Source organism: Hyperolius riggenbachi, chromosome 12 (assembly GCF_040937935.1).
Source record: "Hyperolius riggenbachi isolate aHypRig1 chromosome 12, aHypRig1.pri, whole genome shotgun sequence".
In the NCBI taxonomy this organism is placed as follows: domain Eukaryota; kingdom Metazoa; phylum Chordata; class Amphibia; order Anura; family Hyperoliidae; genus Hyperolius; species Hyperolius riggenbachi.
In genome coordinates, this window is record NC_090657.1 from 186375212 (window position 1) to 186402484 (window position 27273).

At 47.3% G+C, this 27273-nt stretch overlaps 1 long non-coding RNA gene across 2 annotated transcripts in view; it reads left to right on the forward strand.

Moving 5' to 3' along the window:
- The window catches only part of LOC137541206 (uncharacterized), a 426898-nt gene that overhangs the window by 377824 nt on the left and 21801 nt on the right, over nt 1-27273 (forward strand). Inside the window, exons 5-6 of one of the 2 annotated variants that reach the window (XR_011025104.1) lie at nt 16336-16461; nt 24416-24606. This is a non-coding gene — a long non-coding RNA (uncharacterized lncRNA). Of the gene's footprint in view, nt 1-16335; nt 16462-24415; nt 24607-27273 lie in introns of those variants that run through there. The other variant, XR_011025103.1, reaches the window with a different exon arrangement.

The following is a 27273-nucleotide window of genomic DNA, read 5'->3' on the forward strand; positions in this document are numbered from 1 at the left end:
CCGATCCTGTGTCCCCCCCCGTCCCGTGTCTCCCCCCTGTCAGTCAAAAGCCCTGCTTTACTCACCTGAGGGCTTTCTCCTGCGCTGGCCGAGATGCACACCCTCCATCTCCATCGCCGAAGTCCCGGTCTCTGTAATTACAGTACGCGGCTTGGTGACGTCACCAAGCCGCGTACAGTAATTACAGAGAACACGAGACTTCGCGATGGAGGAGGAAGTGCGCCGCTTCCGCCGCAGGAGCAAGCCCTCAGGTGAGTAGATCAGGGCTTCTGACGGGGGAGACACGGGATTGGGGGGGGGGGGCACGGGGGATCGGAAGGGATGGGGGGAAGAGGAGGGAGAGGCCACCCACAGCCCTCATAGATGGGGACACCCACCTCCCCCCACAACAGAAGGGGGTGTCCCCGACAGACCATGACTAGCCCCCATAGAAGGGGATATCCCCCACACACACAGAAGGGCCACCCAGCCACCTGCACGCACAGTATGGGGATCCCCCCCACAGAGGGGATCCCCTCCGGCCACTACCAGCCAGCACAGAAGGGGAGCCCCCCCACAGAAGGGACACCCGGCCAGAGTCAGGGGGCATCGGGGGCAATGGGGGGGGGGGGGCAGAGGCACCCGCAAACCTGGCTCCCTATACATATGACTCCCTACACCTGGCTGCACATCTGTCTCCTATACACCTGGCTGCACATCTGTCTCCTATACACCTGGCTGCACATCTGTCTCCTATACACCTGGCTGCACATCTGTCTCCTATACACCTGGCTGCACATCTGTCTCCTATACACCTGGCTGCACATCTGTCTCCTATACACCTGGCTGCACATCTGTCTCCTATACACCTGGCTGCACATCTGTCTCCTATACACCTGGCTGCACATCTGTCTCCTATACACCTGGCTGCACATCTGTCTCCTATACACCTGGCTGCACATCTGTCTCCTATACACCTGGCTGCACATCTGTCTCCTATACACCTGGCTGCACATCTGTCTCCTATACACCTGGCTGCACATCTGTCTCCTATACACCTGGCTGCACATCTGTCTCCTATACACCTGGCAAACATCTTGCTCCCTATATACCTGGCAAAACATCTGGCTAAACTATTCCTGGCTAATACATCTGGCTAACTACACCTGGCTGCACATCTGGCTAACTATACATCTGGCTAACTATACCTGGCTATACATCTGGCTAACTATACCTGGCTATACATCTGGCTAACTATACCTGGCTATACATCTGGGTCTTATACTCACCATTGGCATGCTGATCCCTCGTCGCGTACCTCTGATAGCTTCCCCGGTGCCTTCTTCCATGTCCCTTGGCGGATTTTGCTTCTCCCTTGGAGATCACATGTCCCCCGTCGATCGGCGTTGATGGAACCAGTGTCACACAGCATCATCAAAATCTCGCAGCAAACACTTTTTTTTTTAAATTTAATTCAATACAATAACCTGTATTGAATTCAATACAAAAAAAAAAGATTGCAAAAAAAAAAATTGGTTGAAAATTATGGGAAATTAATTGAACCACTTTTTGCACGGAAATCCTGGGGAAATAGAACGCCAGGGTGGCTACTATCCAGTATCAGGGGGTAATAATTTTTTGAGTACATAAGAGATGGGTCTCTAGGAAATTTGATTCCTAAATAAGTTACCTGCGAGCATATCTTCACTGGTAGGTGTGTCATATTTATCTTCGGGGCTGACTTTGATAAGTACATTTCGCTCTGGCTTTAATGTGATCTGTGCTGTTGGCTGGAGAGCCCACGCAGCACAGATCACCAGAAAATTGCCCGGTCCTTAGGTGGTTAAAAACAGATTATTGTTATATCTCTGCTCAAAGACACAGTCTGTCCCATGTCTCAGAGAGCTAAAATGTATGTACTACTGACCTTTATATACCGGTATATCCCCTGCACTCAGTTCTCTGCCAGGAAAGGGTTTTATAATTGTAATTCCTTATAAGGGAGGGATCCCAGACGCGTATCTGGAGCCGTGCAGAAGGGGCTCCTGCTATAGGCGCCCTTGTGACTCACCTCCCAGGGGGCGCATCAATCAGCAAATCACCCCTCCCTCCCAACCAAACCTGTGGCCGTATAGTACATTCCTAAGAGGGAGAGGACTCTGTCCCCATGTCCCGTCCTCCTCCCTCCTGCTCAGCTACTGTCCTAGGCTAGCCCCAGCAACGCTGCTCACAACCCTCTCCTGATTGGTCTCATGCCTGTGCCGCTGGGGCTTATGGGGCTGGAAGAGGAGAGGAATGTGTGTGTGTGTGGCGGTTGTGGCGCAAGCGTAGTAGCGCCTGCAATATGTACCTTTCCCTGCTTCAGTGCAGATGCAGTAGTGGCTTTCTAGATGAAAAAAGCCAAGCCCAAGCAGGGCTAATCTACTGCGCAGGCAATGGGGGGGGGGGGGGTACGGGGGGCGCAACTTCAGTGTTTGCCATAGGCGCTATTTTACTCAGATACGCCCCTGAGGGATCCTATATTCCGACTGGAGAAAAACTGTTAGTTGCATAGCTGAATGTTAACTCTATCAGGCAGAAAGAAAAGAAAGGGCACACAGCATATGTGTTTGTAAGCTTGTCACTGTATATTCACTTCGTTATCTCATGTCACATGACACTTTAGTTTCCCTTTAAAGTTAGACTGATGTGATATTAAAAAAAAAGATACTCACATAAGGAGAGGGAAGGCTCTGGGTCCAATAGAGCCTTCCTGTTCCTTTTAATGGTCACTTCATTCTAAGGTTGTGTCCCCCATTGGAAGTCGCTGACCAATGGGTTAAATACTGCTATCTGCCGCTGCTGGAGGCTTAGGAAGTCTTCGGGAGCCTGAGTGCTCCCAAAGACAGGCTTTTCTGTTCTGCACATGCATTCATTCACATGCACAGTGCGTTGCCGCCCATCTTCAGGAGCACTCGGGCTCCCGAAGACTTCCGAAGCCTCCTGCGGCGGGTGGGTTTGAAAGGGGGAGCCAGCGCTGGAACGTGGGGACCGTTAGATGAGCTGGAAGGCTCTATAGGACCCAGATCCCTCCCTCTCCGTAGGTGAGTATCTTTTTTTTTTTTTATTAGTTTGTTTTATTTCGCTTTAGACTTCCTTTAAAAATGCTATATCATTATTTTAACCCCTTGCCGCCCGCTCCATGCTGATCGGAGTGAACGCGGGGGCAGAATGAAACATGAAGTCCTGGGGCGGGGTTTTGCAGGAGAGCGCGTGCGCCGATGTGAGTCTCCATCTATTTACTGTTTACAGCGCTGCCATTATGTCAGCGCTGTACTGGGGACTTCCGTGTGACACGGCTGTCCCCTCTGGAGGCAGAGAAGCGATCTGCTGACCGCTGTCATCGTGCTGATTGGCTGGTGGGGGGAGGAAGGGTTAGAAAAAAAAAAAAAAAGAAAGAAATATTTATAAAAAATAAATAAACATCCTGGGAGCAATCCCAGCCCACCAACAGAACACTCTGTTGGTGGGGATCACTTGTGTGCTGAGTTGTGCGGCCCTGCACTCGAGCCATTAAAGCTGCAGTGGCCTAATTAGTAAAACATGGCCTGGTCACTAGGAAGGTTTAAGCCCGTGGTCCTTAAAGGGGAACTGAAGAGAGAGGTATATGGAGGCTGTCATGTTTATTTCCTTTTAATCAATACCAGTTGCCTGGCAGCCCTGCTGGTCTATTTCTCAGCAGTAGTATCTGATTAAAACCAGAAACAAGCATGCAGCTAGTCTTGTCAGATCAGACTTATAAGTCTGAACCACTGAAACACCTGATCTGCTGCATGCTTGTTCAGGGGCTATGGCTAATAGTATTAGAGGCAGAGGATCAGCAGGGCTGCCAGGCAACTGGTATTGTCTAAAAGGAAATGAACATGACAGCCTCCATATACCTCTCTCTTCAGTTCCCCTTTAAAGGGAACCAGAGATGAACGTTTCACACAAAATAAACATATCAGTCGATAGCTTGTAAAGAATAAATGCTCTACCTCAGGGGTGCCCACACTTTTTCGGCTCGCGAGCTACTTTAAAATTTGCCAAGTCCAGGAGATCTACCAACATTTAAAGTGTTGCAGACCCCCCCCCCCCCGTCACGAATAGCCCCCAGGTACAAGTGCCTCCAGTATAGGTAGCGAAGTATAGGTTCCTTCAGCAAAGGTAGCTGGGTACAGGTGCCTTTAGCATAGGTAGGTGGGGATAGGTCCCTTTAGCATAGGTAGGTGAGGATAGGTCCCTTTAGCATAGGTAGGTGGGGATAGGTGCCTTTAGCATAGGTAGGTGGGGATGGGTCCCATTAGTATAGGTAGGTGGGGATGGGTCCCTTTAGCATAGGTAAGTAGGTGGGGGTGGGTCCCTTTAGCATAGGTAGGTAGGTGGGGGTGGGTCCCTTTAGCATAGGTAGGTAGGTGGGGATGGGTCCCTTTAGCATAGGTAGGTAGGTGGGGATGGGTCCCTTTAGCATAGGTAGGTAGGTGGGGATGGGTCCCTTTAGCATAGGTAGGTAGGTGGGGATGGGTCCTTTTAGCATAGGTAGGTAGGTGGGGATGAGTCCCTTTAGCATAGGTAGGTGGGGATGGGTCCCTTCAGCATAGGTAGGTGGGGATGGGTCCCTTTAGCATAGGTAGGTGGGGATGGGTCCCTTTAGCATAGGTAGGTAGGTGGGGATGGGTCCTTTTAGCATAGGTAGGTAGGTGGGGATGAGTCCCTTTAGCATAGGTAGGTGGGGATGGGTCCCTTTAGCATAGGTAGGTGGGGATGGGTCCCTTTAGCATAGGTAGGTGGGGATGGGTCCCTTTAGCATAGGTAGGTGGGGATGGGTGCCATTAGCATAGGTAGGTGGGGATGGGTCCCTTTTGTGTAGGTAGGTGGGGATGGGTCCCTTTAGTATAGGTAAGTAGGATAGGTGCCTCTAGCGTAGGTAGGTAGGGATAGGTTGCATTAGCGTAGGTAGGATGGGTGCTCAATCACTTACCTCTCTCCAGCGGCGATGTCTGGTCTCCCCTCTCGGACTCGGAGTGCTCCGGTGTAGCGTCAGCTACTGCAGCCCCTCACGTTGTGCAGCCCCGCATGCGCAGTAGGAGCCAGCGTCCTGTGCAGCCACCGTCCAGCGTGTGCATGTGCCCGGTGCCGCCGCCGCCGCCAGCCAGCCATGACGTCGCGTCATGGCCTCTTCAGCCGCGCCTCCTCTCTCTTCCCCGCTTCCTATTGGCCGGCGGCTGGCAGCAAAATATGATGGGAAAGCTGCCGGCCGCAAATTGTGATGGGACGCGGCCAAGAGGCCGCGATCTACCGGTAGATCGCGATCGACCTATTGGGCACCCCCGCTCTACCTGATAATTTTGCCGCTCTGGTGTGCCTTTTTTAGTGTTTTTTATCCATTATTGCTCCAGGAAAAATCAAATATGGCCGCCGGCTCATATCCCTTCTGCTTCCGGGTTATGAGTTGTTCTGGATGTGCTGTCTAGGCTGTATGAGACTAGGCTGCTATCTAGGCTATATGAGAAAGGCTGCTGCAGCCTTTCATCTGTGTGCTTTCATTTTAGTATGATGTGCAGCTGCCTGTAGGAAGTGTCTCTCATAGGAATGAAACTGCAGTCATCATCATCTATGCAGAGTGCACACAGGGATCATATTGCAGCCACACTTCAGAGCTTCTCTCTCAGCAGGAGCAGCCCCTCCCATGTCATCACAGCTCTCAGTATGCAAAGCAGGAAATCTGAGCCAGGAGGGGGCAGGCTTGGGCTTGAAAAGACTCCACAGAAGAGTGACTCAGCTATAATGATTCCAGGTCAAACCTAGACTGAGCCAGTCGGGGATTCTTATCACAGCTGCTAATAGACTAATTAAGCAGATAAGAATGAAACTAAAAGCAGGGTAGGTGTTTACGTTCATGTTCCCACTGATAAATGTAATAAAATACATGAGGGTGCTTCATCTCTGGTTCTCTTTAAGTGGTTAAAGAGACATTTCTCAGCTTATCCAGTAAAAAGTGCTGTGATCCAAGCCTCTATATTTGAATCCCCTGTGGACAGAAGACAGTATTCTCTGTAGTCAGTGGTAGGATGGGATCTAAGGAAGACCTTTTCCCCCTGCAGAGTTGAGATGTGAATTCTTTATTCTTCACAGAAGACGCCTGCATTACAATCAGCCATGTCTGCCGCAGCGAGCTGCTGCGTCCCCTGCAACAGCCGAGATTGTGTTTACGCTTGACTGAGCATATGTCAGGAACATGTATGTAAATGTGGTCTTTTCTTCCATGCTAGTTCTGTGACCAAAGGTCAAGGTAGATGTAAAAACACGTTCTTTCTCCGCCACTCGGCCCCCTGGTGCCACCGAGTGGCATCGATGTGACAGATACTGTGAATAAAGTTGTGTTGCTAGAATTCAGAGCTGTATGCATTTTAAGTCAGTTCTCCGGGCAAACATTCTGTTACAGAAGTTATTTTTTTTTATTTTATTTTTTTTTTTTACCTTTAAGCGGTATCGTCACCATAAAATCTAATTTCAACAGCAACTGGTCTGAGTATATTAATTAACCTTCCTGGCGGTGAGCTGAGCTCGGGCTATGCAGCGCAGGAGGATTTCTCAGGCCCTGCTGGGCCGATTTACTCCGCCCCGCGCTCGATTGCCGCTGATCGCCGCGCCGTAAGGCCCCCCCCCCCAGACCCCGTGCGCTGCCTGGCCAATCAGTGCCAGGCAGCGCTGAGGGGTGGATCGGGACTCCCTTAGACGTCACGACGACGGGGGAAGCCCTTCAGGAAATCCCGTTCTTTGAACGGGATTTCCTGATCAAAGATCGCCTGAGGCGATCGAAGCGGGCGGGGGGATGCCGCTGTACAACGGCTATCATGTAGCGAGCCCTAGGCTCGCTACATGATTTAAAAAAAAAATTTAAATAGTGCTGCGCTGTTAAAGATGATAATCCTTCTAAACTTTTTCTGCTGTTATGGTTTAGGGTTATCACATACCTTAGGAGCACTGGCCCTTTAATTGCCATCGGCTGGCAAAACAGATGCATGATGGGGGGGTATTTTTATCTATAATATATTCCTCCTTTTCCCTTTATTTTCCCCTCCTTCTAATAACAGAAGACCGTGCACTTCCTAGTATTGACCTCAGTGGGAGTGTCTGAAGACTCTGGGAGGAGGGTGGGTAACGAATACACAATTAGCAGGAGAAAAAAAAAGTGAGGGGGGAAATGTCAGGATTAGCTTCATTCAAAGGCAACCAAGATGAAAACTGTCGAATAGTATTCTCCATGTTTACTTTATAAAACTCACAGTGTGGATAGTGCAATACATCTGTTATGTAAGTAGAACTAGTATTTATCTACTTATCAGGGCCGGCCCGCCCATGAGGCGGGGTGAAACTTTTTCCTCAGGCGGCACTTCTGGGGGGGGGGGCGGCACCCGCCCGTCCATGTGTGTGGGGGGCCGCCCGAGCTGGAGGGGATAGCGGGCAGGAAGGGGGTATTGGGCCTAGCGGCGGGGAGGGGGGTCGGACCCCCCCCCCCTCCCTCGTCTGGGTCCCTCGTCCTCCGCTCCCCTCCAACTTCAAAAAGTTCCATGCTGGCTGCAGCTATTTGTAAGAGGCAACGGGCGGGGATTACTCACCTCTTCCTCGTTCCAGGTCAGCGTGCGATTTCTTTGAAAATTGCCTCAGGCGGCAAAAAGTCTAGGGCCGGGCCTGCTACTTATATATGCGTTTTTTATTTCTAGGTTAGCATGGATGTCGCTTGTTCTTTAAAGGGACTCCGAGCAGTGCGGAAACTATGGAAAGATGCATATCATTTTAAAGCTCTCTTTCTCCTCTTTCCAATGATATATAAACCGCCCTACGCCTTTAAAGTTTCGCTATTTTTGCAATTGAAATTGCCGAGGCCGCGATTTCGTCAGCAGCTCCATTCTGCTGAATGCAGCTGCTGACTTTGAGAAAAAGTCGCCCTGTGTAATACAATGTAACTATGGAAAGATGGATATCATTTTAAAGCTCTCTTTCTCCTCTTTCTGACGACCCCTAAATCGTCGCCCTACGCCGCGGCAATTTCAATCGCGAAAATAGCAAACTAAAAGGCGTAGGGCGGCGATTTATATATCATTGGAAGGAGGAGAAAGAGAGCTTTAAAATGATATGCATCTTTCCATAGTTTCTGCACTGCTCGGAGTCCCTTTAAAGTAAAGGGGTTCTCTTGACATTTTAAAAAACAAAATTTGACACTTTACCTGGGGCTTCTATCGGCCCCCTGCAGCTGGAATGTACCGCGCCATCGTCCTCCGATCCTCCATTCCCCGCGCCGCCGGTCCCAATGTAATTATACATGTAACTAGACAAATAGAAGTGCGGCTGCACGGCCTTGGCCGCACGCATTAGCGGGAGCTTACTGCGCAGGCGCAGTATGAAGTTTTCCTTTACTGCGCCTGTGCAGTAAGCTTCCGCTGATGCCATGGCCGCGCAGCCACACTTCTATTAGTCTAGTTAGGCAAATAATTACACTTGTGCCGGCGGCGGGGAAGGGCGCATCGGAAGAGGACGGCGCGGGACATTCCAGCTGCAGGGGGCCGATAGAAGTACGTAAGGTAATTGGCAGTTTTTGTTTTAAAAGGTCAGGAGAACCCATTTAAAGTAAACCTGAGTTTAAACGCTCTTTCAGCTGATCTCCTCTCTGCCATGTTCTGCAGATGACATTTCCTGCATAGTGTATGATTTTAAAGTGGGATTGTCAGCCATAAAATCAAATTCCATTTACCCACTGTTCTGTGTTTATTATGCAGTCTACATCCTGACCTTGCATTGCAAGCATTCCAATATAATCATAAATGTTTCTACTGTAATGAATCTTATCTCAGTCAGCCTAGCTCTATTCTGGAACACTGCTGGGGAGAGGGAAGCTTGTTATTTCCCCTCCCACATTCCTGCTCCTCACTGATTGGCTAAGGGCAGCTAAATATGACATGAGGCTGAGAAGGGTAATATGACTCACCCCTCTGCAGAAGCTGCTGAAATACGCTCTATGCTGTGCTCACATGTGTTTACAAACCAAGCTAGATATGGCAGTGCAGTTTCTAGGAGAAAAAAAGAGTAAGGGCTCAGCCACACCATAAGCGCTTTTCTGAGTGCTTTGTATTAATTAGTGCTTTTTGAGCGCTTTTTAAAAATCACTCCCATTCACTTTCACTAAAATCGTGGTAAAAATTGGGATCATTTACGCATAAAATCGCAGCAATTTTTACAAAATGTTTATAGCGATTTTTAATGAAAGTGATTTTTAAAAAGCGCTCAGAAAGTGCTAGTCAATCACAAGCGCTCAGAAAAGTGCTTGTAGTGTGGCTGAGCCCTAAGGGAGGAAATGACATCTGGATTAGCTTCAGTCAGAGGCAGTAAAGATGGAAAATGACTGGAACAATTTTCTCTTTATTTACTATATAAAATTCACTGAAATCAAAATTTGGACAGTACAATACATATGTTACATAAGTAGAACAAGTATTTATCTACTTATATATGTGGTGTTTTTTTTTTCGTGGGATAGTATGGCTGACCCCTCATGCTTTAAGTAACATTTTAATAATGTGTGAACATTTATATAGCGCTTTTCTCCTATTAAACTCAAAGCACTCAAGAGCTGCAGCCACTGGGACGCGCTCAAAAGGCCACCCTGCAGTATTAGGGAGTCTTGCCTTGAACTCCTTACTGAATAGGTACTAACACTAGCCAGGATTCAAACCCTGGTCTCAAATGTCAAAGGCAGAGCCCTTAACCAGTACACTATCCAGCGTTACTCTGTCTTTAAAGCATACCTGACATGAAAGTGATATGGATAAAGTTTTATTTACCATATATACTGGCATATAAGCTGTGTCGGCCGAGGTACCCACTTTTCCTTCAGAATCCAGGAAAAAGTGATTGAATTGTGTATAAGCCCTCTCCCCAATATAGCCCCCTCCGCAGTAGCCAGATGTTCCCCCAGTACAAATCAGCCCCCCACCCCATAACCAGATGTGCCCCAAGGATGATACAGCTGTGTCTCAAGAAGCCACTAGATGGTATCATAGATATGAAACACAGCGATTGCCACACAGGAAAAATCCCTGATCACTGCTCCGCTGAAATGTTGCTTGCACGCTCTGCTCCATAAGCCAGGGGACACAGGTAGTCTTGAGTAGAGCACTCTGCACACTCTGAATCAACTGGGTTTCCATTAATCCTTTTGGGAAAATGTGCTTTGATAACAGTGCTTTGGATTACAAGCATGTGTCCAGAACAGATTATGCTCGCAAATCAAGGTTCCACTGTGTTTTTTCTGTTTTTAGGTTCATCACTAATTACAGGTCCTTCTTTGCAAAAGTAACAGTAATATACCCTCATTACATACACATTCAAAAAAGTTGAGTACCTAATGTATTTTTTTAAAATGTTACTTTTTTGGTGTTTTTATGTTTTTCTTTGTCAATGACCGCTGGCATCTCATTGCCTGTGATCATTGATCACAGGCACTTTGATCAGTGAATGGGAAATATGTTCTATTGGGCGGAGGCGGCGGCAACAAGAACGCATGCAGGAGCGCGCACAACAGCGAGGTTTGTATTTCTATGCCCCTGGGACTTTTCATGTTTAAGGCTGGTTTCACAGTGGGACGTTACAGGCGCACGTTAGAGCAGCCTGTAATGCACCCCACCGCACAGCAATGAAAAATCAATTGGCTGTTCACAGTGCCCACGTTGCGTTACTTAGTAACGCTGCGCCATAAGACCACGTACTGCATGCAGTACTTTATAAGCGGCAGAGCCGCGTTAGACTTCTTGCACATGCTCAGTAACGTTGGGGAGAGCGGCCAGGCACATGGCTAATTAATATTCACTGCACTCAGTGACGTGCAGTGTTTACTTCCTGGCCGGCCCCTCTGTGCGGCGATTGGCCGGGCGGGACTACGTGATGCCGCATGTGTCCAAGAGTACTCATCACGGACGCCAGAGTGAGCTGCACAACGCGGCTCACTCTGACGTCCACAGCAGAGAGCACCAGGCGTTGCGTCAGAGGCACGTTATGCGACCATAACGTCCCCTAAAACGCAACGTCCTGGTGTGAAACCAGCCTAAAAGTCCTGCAGGATGTAGATATAATGCTGTGGGAACAAGTAGTAGTTAAGCCCCACCCCAAAAGTAAAAGTGTTTACTCTTAGGGGCATAGCACAGTCAAACAGTGAGTGAAAAACAGGAAATCCGAAATCGGAAAAATGGAATCTTGTGATTGGTCCAAAATTACATAGGTAATACGATTTTTGCAGAAAAATTCCGCATACTCTGATTTGTCCAATGATTCCAAGTTCTGTAATTGGGCTAAAATTACCGAGTTGCCATAAATTGGATTTCTGCAGAATTCCGATTTCTGAATTCTGATCAGAAATGCCGTAAGTTCAATTCCATGAAATCTGAATGAGCATTCCTACTTATGAATTTTTAGTGGTATACATGGCTAGGGGTGTGACTTAAAGGGAAGGTCCGAGGCCCGAGCAGCTGAAAAAAAAAGACATTTACTTACCCGGGGCTTCCTCCAGCCCCTAGCAGCCGCTGTGTCCCTCGCTGCAGCCCTGCTCTCAGCCGCTGGCTCTGGTCCAGAACTACTGCGCAGTAGAGGACGACCTGGCGAGGTTGTCCTCTGCAGCAGAGGGGACCGGGAGCCAGCGGCTGAAATCTGAGCTGCGGCGAGGGACATAGCGGCTGCAGGAGGCTGGAGGGAGCCCCGGGTAAGTAAATGTCTTTTTTTTTCAGCTGTTTGGACGTTCCCTTTGAAGTGTCCCTCTTCCTTATCTCAAAAAATTGGTAGGTATGCTATCTGTACCAACCCTCTGTGGTCCCTTAGGGTTCAGATATCTTTTGTTTTTCCTTTTTTTTTTTTTTTTCTTGGTGGACTTTGAGCTGTGATCACCATGATTGGCTCACAGTGATCACAGGGTCAGGAACCAATGCAATAATCTCCTAACCCGTGTGCAGAGCTCAGCTGTCATTAGGACAGCAGAGCGGGCAGGCTGCAGCTGCGCCAGAGTGATGGAACTGCAAGATGGCAAGTAATTGTAATCCATGTCTTGGCAGAGAAGCAGCAAACAGGGTCTGGATTTCAATTACTAAGGCCTGGAAGAGGTTAATCTAATGTTAAGACTTAAAAATCAGATGACGTCTTATGTCACATTCATATACAATTAGATTCCATCCAATCCCACTGTAAATCAATTTTTTTTCTGTGATTTAGTTATTTGCAGCTGTATCACAGTGATGAGCGAAAATGCAAATATTCTTTTCGCCGAATTTTCGCGAAAATAAATACTATTTTCGTTTCGAAAGGCGAAAATTCGCCGAATATTTTCGCATTAATTTTCGCCTAAAGTCCGTTTTTTCGTGCTGAATATCTAAGCCCCCTTACAAGCTAGAATCACCAAATTTGCAGGGTATATTAAGGAGATATGTGGGTACAAGTGGAAAAAGAAATTTTTCAAAAAAGACCTTATAGTTCTTGAGAAAATCGATTTTAAAGTGTCAAAGGAAAAAAGTATACATTTAAATGCAGTAAATGACAGTTACTGTAGCAAACCTAGCAGTAGTGTAAATTTACTAATATCAAAAGAAAGGGCCAAGTGTAAGTGCCATGGGCCAAGTGCAAAGGGCCAAGTGCAAAGGGCCAAGTGCAAGTGCAAAGGGCCAAGGGTCAAATGAAAAGGGCCAAGTGCAAAGGGCCCTTGGCTCGTGGCCCTTTGCCTTTGCACTTGGCCCTTTTCATTTGACACTTGGCCCTTTGCACTTGCACTTGGCCCTTTGCACTTGGCCCTTTGCCTTTGCACTTTGCCCTTGCACTTGGCCCTTTGCACTTGGCCCATTGCACTTGTACTTGGCCCTTTGCCTTTGCACTTGGCACTTTGCACTTGCAATTGGTCCTTTGCACTTTGCACTTTGCCTTTGCACTTGGCCCTTTGCACTTGGCCCTTTGCACTTGGCCCTTTGCATCTGCACTTGGTCCTTTGCACTTGGCCCTTTGCCTTTGCACTTGGCCCTTTGCCTTTGCACTTTGCCTTTGCACTAGGTCCTTTGCACTTGGCCCTTTGCACTTGCACTTGGCCATTTGCATTTGCAATTGGCCCTTTGCACTTGGCCCTTTGCCCTTGGCCCTTGCACTTGGCCCTTTGCACTTGGCCCTTTGCCCTTGCACTTGGCCCTTTGCACTTGGCAGTTTGCACTTGGCAGTTGGCTCTTTCTTTTGCTATTAGTACATTTACACTACCTCTAGGTTTGCTTAAAGAGTAACTGTTAGCCCCCAAAGTGAAATTTAAATCTCTATAGCAATGTTTTATTTAGTATTTAAGTGAGCCAAAAAGCCAATGCAGAACTTAAAAATCAATCTAATTTTTTTTACTATGTAGCCTTTTGCCCAAGCTCCGGACGCAAAGCTGCATATCAGATACTGATGAGCATGCAGAGCATGCCTATGTCTGCCCGACCCCCCTCTCCCCCCCAGGACCAGGTGCCGATGTATTCTCACATCAAACAGCTGACCGCTCTGACACGGAGAGAGAGCGGGAGCACTTCCAGCGCCGCCACCGCAGAGCAGCCGCCGCCGTGCATCTCTCTCACATGTGATTCTCTCACATGTGACTCGGCGGCGGCTGCTCTGCGGTGGCGGCGCTGGAAGTGCTCCCGCTCTCTCTCCGTGTCAGAGCGGTCAGCTGTTTGATGTGAGAATATATCGGCACCTGGTCCTGGGAGGGAGAGGGGGTCGGGCAGACATAGGCATGCTCTGCATGCTCATCAGTATCTGATATGCAACTTTGCGTCCGGAGCTTGGGCAAAAGGCTACATAGGCTGGGTCCACACTAGACCCGGTTGCAGGACGGACCCTGCAGTCCGGATCAGGGGAAGTACCCACCGTACTGCAAACTGATAAAAGTGCATAAGTTTTGCATCAGTTTTGTATCAGTTTCCGTTCAGGTTTTTCCCTGACAGAAAACGTCTCTATCATTAGGAAGTAGAGTTGGGCCAAACGGTTCGCCTGCGAACGGTTCCATGCGAACTTCCGTGGTTCGCGTTCGCGTCCCGCAGGCGAACCTTTGCGGAAGTTCGGTTCGCCCCATAATGCACATGGAGGGTCAACTTTGACCCTCTACATCACAGTCAGCAGGCCCAGTGTAGCCAATTAGGCTACACTAGCCCCTGGAGCCCCACCCCCCCTTATATAAGGCAGGCAGCGGCGGCCATTACGGTCACTCGTGTGCTGCCTGCGTTAGTGAGAGTAGGGCGAGCTGCTGCAGACTGTCTCTCAGGGAAAGATTAGTTAGGCTTAACTTGTTCCTGTCTGGCTGCATACCTGTTCTGTGAACCCACCACTGCATACCTGTGCTGTGAACCCACCACTGCATACCTGTGCTGTGAACCCACCACTGCATACCTGTGCTGTGAACCCACCACTGCATACCTGTGCTGTGAACCCACCACTGCATACCTGTGCTGTGAACCCACCACTGCATACCTGTGCTGTGAACCCACCACTGCATACCTGTGCTGTGAACCCACCACTGCATACCTGTTCTGTTCAGTGGACCCGCCACTGTATACCTGTTCATTGAACCCACCACTGCATACCTGTGCTGTGAACCCACCACTGCATACCTGTTCTGTGAACCCACCACTGCATACCTGTTCAGTGAACCCGCCACTGCATACCTGTTCTGTTCAGTGGACCTGCCACTGTATACCTGTTCAGTGAACCCGCCACTGCATACCTGTTCTGTTCAGTGGACCCGCCACTGTATACCTGTTCTGTGAACCCGCCACTGTATACCTGTTCTGTTTAGTGAACCCGCCACTGTATACCTGTTCTGTTTAGTGAACCCGCCACTGCATACCTGTTCTGTTCAGTGGACCCGCCACTGTATACCTGTTCAGTGAACCCGCCACTGCATACCTGTTGTGTTCAGTGAACCTGCCACTGCATACCTGTTCTGTGAACCCGCCACTGTATACCTGTTCTGTTTAGTGAACCCGCCACTGTATACCTGTTCTAGTGAACCCGCCACTGCATACCTGTTCTGTTCAGTGGACCCGCCACTGTATACCTGTTCAGTGAACCCGCCACTGCATACCTGTTGTGTTCAGTAAACCTGCCACTGTATACCTGTTCTGTTTAGTGAACCCGCCACTGTATACCTGTTCTGTTTAGTGAACCTGCCACTGCATACCTGTTCTGTTCAGTGGACCCGCCACTGTATACCTGTTCTGTTCAGTGGACCCGCCACTGTATACCTGTTCAGTGAACCCGCCACTGCATACCTGTTGTGTTCAGTGAACCTGCCACTGCATACCTGTTCTGTGAACCCGCCACTGTATACCTGTTCTGTTTAGTGAACCCGCCACTGTATACCTGTTCTGTTTAGTGAACCCGCCACTGCATACCTGTTCTGTTCAGTGGACCCGCCACTGCATACCTGTTCTGTGAACCCGCCACTGTATACCTGTTCTGTTCAGTGAACCCACCGCATCAGTGCGCATACCTGTGCAGTTAAGTGAACCCACCTACCTACGTGAGTGCACGCAGTGTGATATAAGTAAAGTAAATGTCTTTTTTTTTCAGCTGTTTGGACGTTCCCTTTGAAGTGTCCCTCTTCCTTATCTCAAAAAATTGGTAGGTATGCTATCTGTACCAACCCTCTGTGGTCCCTTAGGGTTCAGATATCTTTTGTTTTTCCTTTTTTTTTTTTTTTCTTGGTGGACTTTGAGCTGTGATCACCATGATTGGCTCACAGTGATCACAGGGTCAGGAACCAATGCAATAATCTCCTAACCCGTGTGCAGAGCTCAGCTGTCATTAGGACAGCAGAGCGGGCAGGCTGCAGCTGCGCCAGAGTGATGGAACTGCAAGACGGCAAGTAATTGTAATCCATGTCTTGGCAGAGAAGCAGCAAACAGGGTCTGGATTTCAATTACCAAGGCCTGGAAGAGGTTAATCTAATGTTAAGACTTAAAAATCAGATGACGTCTTATGTCACATTCATATACAATTAGATTCCATCCAATCCCACTGTAAATCAATTTTTTTTCTGTGATTTAGTTATTTGCAGCTGTATCTCAGCATAATTTCCCTGCATTTTTTTGAATCTAATGTTAGCTATGATGAGTATATATTATGTAATCCACGTGTTTCAGATGAGGATGCAGAGATCGTGTCATTGCCTGTCAGAAACAGAAGTACTTATGCTAGCTCAATTTAGGTAACACAGTTTGTATTTGGCCTCTGGGTGGTGCTCTTCAGCTTTTCCTGCACTAAATCCTTTTCCTCCTTCTCTGACAGAGTGCTAATGGAAAAGGAGGCGGAGACAGTGAGATAAAAGTGCCCCACTCTGTCAGAGCAACATCATAAGAAGTGATCAGCATGTGCAGTACATCATAGGAAGAGGTTTATCAAGGTGATTTCCTGGTAAGTGTGGGACATCTTGATGTGTATTTTAGCTGACATTTGAATTTGGTTGCAGATTGGTAATTTAATTTTTTTTTTTTTTTTTTTGCGTTCAGAACTACTTGAAAGATTAAAAAAAAAATCTGTGTGCATGCGGCTTTGTCTGCTCCATCTTCAGCAGCTGCTGCATTTGACTGGTTCATCTTCAAACTGTTTTCATTTGCATAGCATAGCAGCATAAACTTTGCATAATTTTGGGAATATTAGCATCTCAATGACCATCCTTACTCATAATAGGATGTGAGTCATTAGAGAGGCGTGGCTTTAGCTCGCAAAACCAATCATTATCTCACTTCATCCTCATGTGTTTAAAGGGGAAGTACTTATTATGCCTATCATCTGACGTATATAGCACTGTTTTGCTATACATGTATACAATGCTTGTTTTGTTGTGCTGTTAAAAAGTTAAAACAAAAAAACTTTTGAAACAAATAGGGAAGTACTCTACTAGGCATGTACGATTGGAAGAACGCCCTACGCAAGAACGATGGACTGCAGGTGGATCTGGGAAGCCTCTGGACCATTCAGAACATGGGCGTCCGCACAAAATTTGGGCGTGGCCTTGGACCAGAATGTGGGTGGGGTCACGGATGGAGCCAAATTTACGTGAACTTAGCAGTGGTGGGACATTAGACTAGGACTATGGGAGGAATGAGATTGTGAGCGCCTCCGACACAGGTGCCCCCCAGTTTAGGTAGTAACAGGGACCCCCCATGTGTAGTGACAGGGACCTCCCATGTTTAGTGACGGGACCCCCCTAGTTTAGGTGGTGACAAGTGCCCCCTAGTTTAGGTAGTGGCAAGTGCCCCCCAGTTTAGGTAGTGACAGGTGCCCCCCCATGTTTAGTGACAGTCAGTCGTCTCACTATCATCCGCATTGATAATTGTGCTGCATAAAAGACCGCTGTTGAGAGTGTGTATGGGGCTTTATAGCATTTCATTGACCATTACAGATGGAGACAGATGTTCCAATAAATCTGGCTTGCATGCAAATTGTATTCAGCTTGGAACTCGGCCAATCAGAGCTAGCAGGAAGTCATTTCACTGCCCCAATTTCAATTTTATAGCTCCCAACTGTACCTCTATTGGAGGGACAGTCCCTCTTTCTTCTTTATTTGTCCCTCTTTCAGGACAACTCCTGCATAACGCTTCTTCCCCGCCTCTAAGAGCTTCTCACTGGCTCTTCTCTGCCTGCTCCCTGCCCTCTCCATGCCTCTCAGCACTCTGTGCTCACGTAGGAGAGCACAGAGCTGCTTCTGCAGTATTGTGACCTTAAAGGTCACAAAACAAAACTACAGGTTTGCAGGAGGTAGTAGCGGCAGGGAGAGGCAGCAATGTTCACTACCTGATCCGGCCACCCCCTGGATCAGGTACTATGTTTTTTTTTATTTTATGTCTAGCTCGAGTTTTCTTGAACTTGACTCTAAACACTGTGCCCATCCTTTAAATTGATATATTTCTTAATATGAATGCAAAGAAACCAGGATAGAAAGGACCAGTGTGGTTTGAAGTATAAAACAACATTTTTTTCTTATGAAATCTTAATAATGTACAAGACTAGGGGTATGTCGAGGGTGTGGCAGAGCATGGTTTAAAGAGAAATCGTAACCAAGAATTGAACTTCATCCCAATCAGTAGCTGATACACCCTTTCCCATGAGAAATCTATTCCTTTTCTCAAACGGACCATCAGGGGGCTCTATATGGCTGATTTTGTGGTGAAACCCCTCCCACAAATGATGTCAGCGCCTCACAGCACTGATGTACTGACATCACACTGTAGGAGCCTTGTTGCATTGTGGGAAATAACAGCTGTTTCCAACTGCCAAAAAAGAAAGCAGCATTTCCTTCCAGTGACATTGCTTGCCAGCAGTAAAAATTTCATCATGTGATAAATGTCATAATGTAAATCAGGGAGAGGAACGTTTTTACAATGAGCACTGACTAAATCATACATAATTATTGTAAAAATGAAGCACTTTTTTTATTACATTATTCAATAGAGTTTTATTTAAATGCCCATCTTTCTGATCTCAAAAAGTTGGGAGGTCTGCAAGCTGTTTGAAAGTTGTTTGATTATACGGGCGTGCATTTTTTGGTGGTCCAGCCTCAGCTGCGATCGGGTTAAAAAACGACAAGATACATTTTCAGCAATCCTAAATTATATGTGGCTTTCATGTGACAATAGAGCTTGTTGGGAAATCATTGTGACAGAGAAAGACAATTGGCATTGGCAGTTCTGCAATGGGCCGCACTGCACAATTATAACAATGCTGCTGGCCATTGTTATCGGTTCCAGCAATTTTCAATACGTAAATCTTGGGCTGGAAATTGCGGGCTTTTGTTTTATCTTTTGTTGTGTTTAAACATAACATATAATATTCATCAAAGAAGCAACATCACGCTACACACACACAAACAGGAGCTAATCCCAATGTTGGAAATCCTTCAAATATGGCATATGTAAACAACAGAGTGTATATGATCCATTTCCCAAGTTTTTATCCATAGCTGTCTCACTCCTGTGTAAAGTGTTAAAAGCAAATATGATGGGGATAAATAACATTTGTGTTACTCAGGGATAGTAATCCTAAAATTAGCATTTCATGATCTTTCCAAAACAAAAGTTTGCCTTCTTAAAACAAAGTATTTGCGATAATCCAGGTTGGAGTGAGCATATGATGTTTCCCACAATGCATCACTGCTGAACATGGAAATCATCCTTTGCTGTCCCTGTTAGCTAAACACACCTCCAGAACTGCTGGAATGCAATGATGTGTCCGCTTACTCTAACCTGAACTATCGCAAATACCATATTTTTAGGACCATAAGACGCACTCCCACCCTCCCCCCCCCAAAGGGTAGGTGTCTTATGGTCCGAATACTACATATTCGGTCCGGCGCCAGATGTCCCATTCCTCCCAATCTGTCTCTCTGTCCCAGCAGTAATGTATATACGGTGATGTTAACTGCCCGCGGACCCCAGCAGTGATGACTGTGTGGCGAAATTAGATGCTGCATTTCCCAGCGGATTGCACTGTTTTTGCCTCTCTAACCAGCGCGTTCCTCGCCCCATCTTGTCCCTTTCTGCATCTTCGCTGGTATCATCATTGCACTGCGTGACCTGTCAGCGCTTGTGCGCCAGGGTCATGCAGTGAGATGATGCCAGCGAAGATGCAGGAAGGGACAAGACGAGACGAGGAAGGCGCTGGCTAGAGAGGTAAACAGTGCAATCTGCGAGGCTGCACATACAGTACCAGTACATCACCGCTGGGAGACGCGGGTCGTTAATCCCGCTGCACAATTATCACCGTTGGGGGCCGCGGGCATTTAATCTCGCCGCACATTATTCACTGCTGGTGGCTTGGGGAAGTTAATCTCGCCGCACATTTACCACTGCTGGGGACTTCGGGCAGTTAACATCGCCACACATTCATCACCATTGGGGGCTGCAGGTAGTCTCTTTGGGGCTATGGGCAACTAGGTAGCAAAAGAGTTATTCTTGCATGCTGCAGCACGGGTATTATGCTGGGGGGGGGGGGAGGGGGCCACAGATGGTGCTGTAGCAAAAGACACTAATCCTACCCTTCTCCCTAAAGGCGAAAGCTAACCTCCTGTTTTGACAATACCTGGCTAACCAATCCCCCTAAGCATTGTCTCACTTAACTAATAATGCAAACCACTTTATAACCTATCCTGGTGACAATCCATCTATGGTTATATTGATCACGATAACAGCAGAGTTGAGTTCTATTTCCCAAACCAACAGTCCGTGCCTTGTTTAGGAGGGGGAGAAGTTACACAAGACACCATGGATGCACCAGATTTAGTATATTTTTTCCCCTGGTTTTTGTCCACTAAATCTAGGTGCATCTTATGGTCAGGAGCGTCTTATAGTCCGAAAAATACGGTACCTTCTGTTTTAAGAAGCCAAACTTTTGTTTTGCTTAACATTTTAGTAAGTTCTCTTTCACCATGACCTTGCTGGGTAGTCTTTAACTATGATCTTTGCAAAAGTTTTTGAAAGCCTTGTACACAATTTAGATAAAAGAAGAAAAAAACAAAACCGGTATTCTGCCCAATTTAACTGGCAGGTAAATTTAGAATACTATTGGGTAGAGATGGCCCGAACGGTTCCCGGCGAACTTCCGTAGTTCGCGATCGCGGCGAACCGGGAACTTTTCCGGAAGTTCAGTTCTCCCCCATAGTGCACCATTAGGGTCACCTTTGACCCTCTACATCACAGTCAGCAGGCACATTATAGCCAATCAGGCTACACTCCCTCCTGGAGCCACTCCCACCCTTGTAAAAGGCAGGCACCACCGGCCATTATACTCACTCGTGTGCCTGCAGTAAATAAAGAAGGGACAGCTGCTGCAGACAGAGCAGACTGTCATAGGGAAAGATTAGTTATCCTCTTGTAGGCTTGTTAGCTTGCTCCTTGCTGATTCTTATTGCTAAAAAAGTAACCTACAACAGCTCTTTTGAGAGCTAATCTTCTTCTTGTGATCTATTTTTTCTGTCTTTGTCCCACTGACACTTGTGTGGCATAGACAGCCTTGTTAAATTAATACTGTGTGTGTGCCACTGCCAGCCAGGCCCAGCACATTCAGTGACTACCTGTGTGTGTGACAGGCAGCTGCACATTGTAATACCCATCACTGCATATACCTACCTACCTACCTGTTGTTCACAGTGCACCCACCTACCTAGGTGAGTTGTGTGCACGCAGTGTCACTGTGCCTGTCCGCTACCTATCTGTGTGTGATAGGTGCACATTGTAATACCCATTACTGCATATACCTACCTGTTGTAATCAGTGCACCCACCTACCTACGTGAGTGCACGCAGTGTGATATACCACTATGTGCATACCTGTTAACTGCACCTGTGTGACTGCACATTGTATTAGTCAAGTCAGTGCATACCTTTCACTTCATCCCCCCCAATATGGGCAAAACAAAGGGCAGAGGCAGACCCCCTGGCAGGTCTGTTTGAGGTCGCGATGTCGTGATTTCGTGCGGCTCTTAAACAAAGTACAGTGTTCAGAAGAAGGCACGTGTCATCAACCCCCAATATTGTCAGGACGTAGTTGACCATTTAACACAGAACACCTCATCTTTCTCAGCTTCCACACGGAAGCGTGACATATCTTCCTCCTGCTCTGATTCTGGCACCCCACTTAAAACTCAGTCGGCCAAAGTGCCATCACCACAGGGCAGGATTTTTTTGTGTGTCTGCCTCAGATGAGAGCAATGCCATCTGTACTCTCTGCCACAGAAAATTGAACCATGGAAAGACCAAGACCAGGGACAACTACCTTACGAAGGCACATGATTACAGACAAAGCACAAACTGCAATGGGATGACCACCTGAGGAAGAGCAGCACACAAAAGCAAAGCCACACACCGCAGTGGAAGATAACAGGCGATACTCAAACTGTACCGTGATGTTGAAAGCCAAGTAGTGACATCTCTGGTACACAGTGTTGGGTCAAGGGTCCATCTGACACGGAGACCTGGTCTGCAAAGCACGCTCAGGCCTGCCCGAAGACTAAGTCAGTCCCCACACACAGCATCTTTGTCTGCACGCCGTGTGACTGCCTGCCCCAAGACTAAGTCAGTCCCCACACAGCACCTCTGCCCACAGACCTGTTGACTGCCTTCTCCGCTGCCACCAACAGGGTCCAGGACTCAAGGCGGATTCCTGAATTTTTAAGGCCGCTGCTAGCAGCAGCCACTATAATAATTTTTCTGGCATGTGTACATGCCTGCCTAATTTTTCTGGCTGCACTGCAGCTGCAACAACAAAACAAAAGGCATGTACATGTACCCATTCCCCTTCATGATCATTACCTTGCAGCGGTGAAGGGGCTTGCGTATCACAATGAAGCAATGACCGACGGCTATATGAGTGTGTCGGGGGGGGGGCACACCCACGATAATAAGGTTGTTGCTTCATTGTGGACAGACCAAATTTGATCAGCTGGACAGTCACTGTTCTGTCATTCAGCTACCTCAGCACGGCGACCATATGGGCTTGTAAAACCGACATGGCCTGCACTCTCGCCATGGTGCGCACCAGTCCAGCACAGTCGTCACTACACAAACAGCTGTTTGCGGTGCGTTACACAGTGAGTTTGGTGTGTCAGTGTGAAGCAGTAATCTAAGTACACTCCCTGATTCATGTATACACATGCAAGATGTTTTAAATCACTTTAGTCCTGCAATTTAGTATTCAATGTGATTTCTGCCCTTAAAACGCTGCTTTGCATCAAATCCAGATTTTTCCCCGGCACTTTTGGCATGTATCCCACTCCGCCACACAAAAACTCAGATGTTAGACCCCTTGAAACATCTTTTCCATCACTTTTCTCGCAGCATAAATTTTTCTAGTTTTCCAAGTTCGCCTCCCCATTGAAGTGTATTGCGGTTCGCGGAAGTTCGCGCAAACCGAACTTTTTGCGGAAGTTCGCGAACTGAAATCTGTTCAGGCCATCTCTACTATTGGGCAGAGATTGTGCAGTCAGTGTGCACAGGTTGTTCAAACGACATTGTTCGAGAGCAGAGAGTGTGAACTGTTAGATAGGATTCACACCCTAGTCGCCTATGTCAAAGGTGGTGTCTTTAGCCACTCCCTCCTTTGCAGAGCAGATGGGGTTAGTTTTAGCCTGTGGGTTGGTAATTAAAGGACAACTGAAGTGAGAGGGATATGGAGGCTGCCTTTTTCTTTCCTTTTAAGCAATACCAGTTGCCAGGCTGACCTGCTGATCCCCTGCCTCTAATACTTTTAGCCATAGCCCCTGAACAAGCAGCTTTGAGGGCTCGCTGCAGGGCCGTACAATTCAGCACACAAGTGATTCCCCACCTGCACGCCAATTGGCGTTTGGCGGTCCTGGGGCTGCCACCGCATTCATGCCAATTGCCGTGGAGCGGTCTTCAAGAAGTTAAACGGGTATTGCAGATAAAGTTTTGTTTGTATCTAAAAAAATAAATAAATAAATTATCAGGAGTTGAAAACTTAAAGGATACCTCAGCCCTTAAAGAATTCAGTAGTTGATGCCATGTGTGTGGGGAGATGCGCATAGGCTTACTGCACAACCCGTCTGCCTCCGTTCATCTAAAAAAGGTCCCGGTCCAAAGTAGTGGTTGGTGGGGTTGGCACAATAGCAGTATGCCTGCGGGAAGATGTAGCCAGCATGTGTGCCCTTTGACCAGACATAATTGCTTGCGCAGTATGTCCAATTGGGCACCTGATGACCACACTCCCTGCCGACCTCTAGTCCAGTGTGTGCGCGCACCGGGTACATGTTCCCACAGGAGTGCATGTCTAATCCCACGGACATACAGCGCAGTGGCATAGCAATAGGGGTTGCAGAGGTAGCGACTGCACCAGGACCCTTAGGCCAGAGGGGGACCCTCCCTCAACCCCAGTATTAGCTCTTTATTGGTCCTGTGCTGGTAATAATCACTTCTATATATGCTTTGATGCTATAGTAATCATTAACAAAGTGTCACCGTCCCCTTTTTGCACCTCTGCCTATGTGGTTGTCCTTGGCAGGTTTTGGTGCGCCATATCAATTGTTATGTATAGAGTGCTTAGGGGGGCCCCAATATGAAACTTGCACTGGGGTCCATAGCTCCTTAGCTACACCACTGATACTGCGCCTGCATGACCCCGCCGTCAACTACTTGGGACCGAGCCATTTTTTAGATGAATGGAGACAGATGCCGGGCGGTAAACCTATGCGCACCTCCCCACACACACGGAGTCAATTACAGAATTTTTTTTAGTGCTAAGGTATCCTTTAATATTTTATATATAAAACCATTTAAAATGCTAATTATTTTATTGGGCAAGCCTTACAAGTAATCTTTGTTTCCTCGGAAAAGCATGTGTTTATTTTTTATTCATAGACCAAAAATGAATTCCGACTGGCGTAATTTCCCTCAAGGTTTGGAAGTAGCACAGGAGCAATTTGTACTGTTACAGGTTTTGTACATTTTCAGTACAAGTGCGGCTTGACCAGAGGAAATAACAGCTTTCATTACAAGGAACAAGAGTCGGAGTTCCAGAGGCTTCCTCCATCTACCATGTATTCTCTGATCCTGGAGAGTCGTGAGACACAGGCTGTGGGCTGGAAAGATTGGTCTGTGTCCACAGAGGAAGGAGCAGCTTGCTAGCACATAAGGATTAAAGAATACCAGCAAACTAGCCAAGTACATCTGTAGGTATCTTTTCTTCCATAATAGCACCATCATGTAACGATTGTGGAATTCTCTCCGTGATCAGCGTACAAGACGTGCGCTGACACTGCAGAAATCCTCCACAAACGTGTAATTTGAGGGAACCCAGCAAAAGGTGCAATGCACCTGTAGAGGGAAATTCCTGTCGGCAGGTGGAGATGTGGAGTGCAGAGGAACAGCTCCTCTGCCCTGCCACACACGCCAGACAGGAATTGCACGAAGGGAAGAAACGCAGGGCAAGATAGCCCTGAATGAGATTGAGCAAAGGGACAGATTGTATGTGTGTGCAGATATGAAGTAGGAACGCAATCGAGTGCGAGGTGATTGCCAGAAGTGACACAAGGCTACAGCAAGGCAGAGCACGAGAGTAGCAAAGGCACAGCAAATCATACAATGAGAAGATACAAACGCTAGCTAAACGCGAACACCGCACTCATTCGCAACTGTGCACGCGTTTATGTGCGGTCTCCGCGTGATAAGCACAACAGAGACAAGCACGCGTAACTAACCACTGACAGACAAACCTGAAACAGAGGACGCGAGCGCTTGCTTAACGGTTACCTCACCGAGCCTCCAGCAAGTGTTCGTAGCAGACAAGACAGATACACGAAAACAGGAATAAGTGAGAGATAGGATCCACAGCACTAGCGCAAGAGGCTAGTGCGATCCAGGAAGACAGAACAGAAGGATCCACAGCACTAGCGCAAGGTGAGTGCGATCCAAGTACAGCAAGAGAGTAGCAGACCAGAAGGATCCACAGCACTAGCGCAAGGCGAGTGCGATCCAAGTATAGAAAGAGAGATGGAGATCAGACAGATCCACAGCACTAGCGCAAGGCGAGTGCGATCCTGGCAAGACAGATCAGATGAGATAGCTGGTAGCAACCGCTGCTCCAGCTATACTCCAAGAACAAAGATCAGAACGACTTTCTGTCGACCACCGCTGGGACAGGACAATCGCAACAGACAAACAAAACAGATATGCAATCCTAACTGCACTAGGGAACCTGCCTAGTGCAGTTCCAGGGATTACTCTAGACTAATCTTCAAACAATGAGCAAAGCTGACACTCCAAGAGTGTTACACAGGACTAACCCTTATGACCAGTCCAGGTCTGTGATATCAGATGGTATATACAGAGCAAGCCTACAAAGTATGTGGCTAGGCAATCTGCATGACAAACGTATGCAAATTCCTCTCTGCCAAACTGACAAAAGGTCTCTCTTCCAGAGACCTGCAGAATGCAGACCTGAACAGTGGTCAAAAGGCTGCCTGCCTGCGCAGGCAGCCGAGCGGATCCCATTCCTCACACATCATTTGGACAACTTGCTCCAATAAAAAAACTTTTGTTCTGCTTGTGATGTTTACATTTGGTTCCTATCATTGCTACACTAGTTGGCCTTACTTTTATTACCCGAGTTAGGCTAAAAATATCTAAAACTTGCCATAAAAACATTGGTTTTGATAACTCAAATGTGCCCCCTATTTTTTTTTATTTTTTTTTAACTAGATCCGCCACTATCCAGCCATGTAGCAAGGAGGGGAAATGGGGTGGGACAGAGGAAAAGAGGGCAGCAATGTCTGTGGAAAATTGAGGATGCTTGCTACATGGAATGCATGCTATATACCTCGTACAGGGGTTGAACAAAATAAACAAATTAAACATCTTGAAAATCAACAAAATATCTTTTAATATGTTGTAGGTCCACCTTTGTTCGGCAATTACAGCCTCAATTCTCTGAGGTATTGATTCATACAAATTGTGAATTGTTTACAAAAGAACTTTAGCCCATTCTTCAGTTAAAACACCCTCCAGTTCTTTTAGAGACGATGGCGGCGGAAATCGACTTCTTACTTGAAACTCTAATAACGACCATAAATGCTTAATAACGAGATAAACAGAGGAACACCAAGAGCCCCAATAGTGTAGTATGTATTGACAAAGGGGATAATGACAAAGAGTAATAGTTGTTATACTCACAAGCATGGGTCACCAATAGGCAACCACTGTAAAGGCAGGTGGGGAGATTATCCTGAGCCCACTCAGGAATAAGAAGTCGCTCTCTGTAGATAGTAGAAAAGGGTCGCAACCCTCCACCCAGGGTGGATACAATATTATATAGGAGAGAACAGAGGTGCCAAAAGGATAAAAGGGGTTTTAAAGGAGCTTAAAAGCCAAACATTTGGTAATTAGAGGAGGCAGTGGTGGACTTACCTCCTCCAAGCAGACACAACACGACTGTACATTCAGTCTATTTATTAACGAACTCCAGATAAAACAAAGCAACGCGTTTCACGGGTCAGTGCCCGCTTCCTCGGGCAATAGAAAAAGGAGTTACAGCATCTAGCAAAACAAACAACACTCGGCACCTCTGTCAGAGGTGCCAAGTGTTGTTTGTTTTGCTAGATGCTGTAACTCCTTTTTCTATTGCCTGAGGAAGCGGGCACTGACCCGTGAAACGCGTTGCTTTGTTTTATCTGGAGTTCGTTAATAAATAGACTGAATGTACAGTCGTGTTGTGTCTGCTT